Below are 2,500 nucleotides of genomic sequence, written 5' to 3' on the forward strand. Positions count from 1 at the left end.
TATTATTATTTGAGTAGGAGCCCTTGTTCCCGCCTGCCCCCCAAGTGTGGGGCGGGGCATGGATTTCGGGGATTAAAACTATTATTATTATTATTATTATTATTATATTAGTATTAGTATTATTATTATTTGAGTAGGACCCCTTGTTCCCGCCTGCCCCCCAAGTGTGGGGCGGGGCGGGGATTTCAGGGATTAAAAACTATTATTATTATTATTATTATTATTATTATTATTATTATTATTATATTTTTATTAGTAGTATTATTATTATTATTAGAGTAGGAGCCCTTGTTCCCGCCTGCCCCCCAAGTGTGGGGCGGGGCGGGGGTTTCGGGAATTAAAAACTATTATTATTATTATTATTATTATTATTATTATTATTATTATTATATTCTTATTCTTATTAGTATTATTATTATTTGAGTAGGAGCCCTTGGTCCCGCCTGACCCCCAAGTGTGGGGCAGGGCGGGGATTTTGGGGATTAAAAACTTCTTCTTCTTCTTCTTCTTCTTCTTATTATTATTATTATTATATTTTTATTATTATTAGTATTATTATTATTTGAGTAGGAGCCCTTGGTCCCGCCTGCCCCCCAAGTGTGGGGCAGGGCGGGGATTTTGGGGATTAAAAACTTCTTCTTCTTCTTCTTCTTCTTCTTATTATTATTATTATATTTTTATTAGTAGTATTATTATTATTATTAGAGTAGGACCCCTTGTTCCCGCCTGCCCCCCAAGTGTGGGGCGGGGTGTGGATTTTGGGGATTTGCCCCCAGGGCGTATGATCTGGGGAGGGCGGGGTATTAATAAACTATTATTGTTATTATTATTATTATTATTAGGGAAAGCCCCACACTTATGGGGTGAAATATAGGGCCGAGTTACCTTGTTGGTTGTGTTGAGGAGGGTCAGGATATTTTATTTTTATTATTATTACTATTATATTATTATTTATATACAAAAGACACACACACACACACACTCATACATATATACACACACACACATACATATACTCACACACACATATACATACACACACACACACACACACACACACATTTAAATAAAAACACCCATACACACACCCATACACACACACATACACACACACACACACACACACACACATATACGCACACACACACAAATATATACGTATACACACACACACACATATACACACGGATATATACACACACATATACACACACATATACACAAACACATATTTATATACACAAAGACACACACACACACACACTCATACATACACACACACACACACATACACATATATATATACACACACACACACACATACATATACACACTTTTTCAGGCTCCACGCAATGCGGTCAAACGCCTTTTCGGTCCCAGTTGGCTTTCCCCTCTCTCTGCCCCCCATTTATGGGTCTTTCCCCTCCCTCTGCCCCCCATTTCTGCGTCTCTCCCCCCCTCTGCCCCCATTTATGGGTCTCTCCCCCCCTCTGCCCCCCATTTGTGGGTCTTTCCCCTCCCTCTGCCCTCCATTTATGGGTCTCTCCCCCCTCTGCCCCCCATTTGTGGGTCTTTCCCCTCCCTCTGCCCCCCATTTATGGGTCTCTCTGCCCCCCACTTATGGATCTCTGCCCCCCACTTATGGGTCTCTCTGCCCCCCAGGTACGCCTCCCTCCTGGCGCTGGGCGAGAAGCGGAAATCCATGCTGGAGAAGAGCTGCAAGAAATATACGCACTCACATATATATAAACACACACATATATGTATACACACACACACACACACACACACATATATATATATACACACACACACACACACATGCATATCTGCACACAGACACACACATATACGTATATACACACACACACACAGACATATATATATACAGGCACATACACACATACATAGACACACATATACGTATACATATATGTGTGTGTGTATGCATGCATGTATGTATGTATGTGTATATATACACACACACACACACACATATATATATATACACACACACGCACATGCATATCTGCACACACACACACATATACATATATACACACATACATATACTCACACACACATATACATATATATATACACACATACACACACACACACACACACATACATATATATATATATATATATATATACACACACATATACACACACACATATGTATGCATGTATGTACACACACACACACAGACATATATATTTACACACACACACACACTCATACCCACACACACACATACACACACACATATATGCACGCACGCACACACACACACACACATACACACACATAGATACACACGCAATGCGGTCAAAAGCCTTTTTCCGGCTCCACTCAATGCGGTCAAACGCCTTTTCTTCCTCCCTCTGTCCCCCATTGATGGGTCTCTGCCCCCCATTTCCCCATTTATGGGTCTTCTCTGTCTGCCCCCCATTTATGGGTCTTTTCCCCTCCCTCTGCCCCCCACTTATGGGTCTC

At 41.1% G+C, this 2,500-nt stretch overlaps 1 protein-coding gene across 1 annotated transcript in view; it reads left to right on the forward strand.

Annotated features, from left to right (window-relative positions):
* LOC310668801 (spectrin alpha chain, non-erythrocytic 1) overlaps positions 1-2,500 on the forward strand; it is a gene marked incomplete at its 3' end in the record, with an annotated part of 199,549 nt that overhangs the window by 107,367 nt on the left and 89,682 nt on the right. The window lies entirely within an intron of this gene.

This window comes from Podarcis tiliguerta, assembly GCF_965153285.1.
Source record: "Podarcis tiliguerta genome assembly, chromosome: W".
Taxonomy (NCBI): Eukaryota; Metazoa; Chordata; class Lepidosauria; order Squamata; family Lacertidae; genus Podarcis; species Podarcis tiliguerta.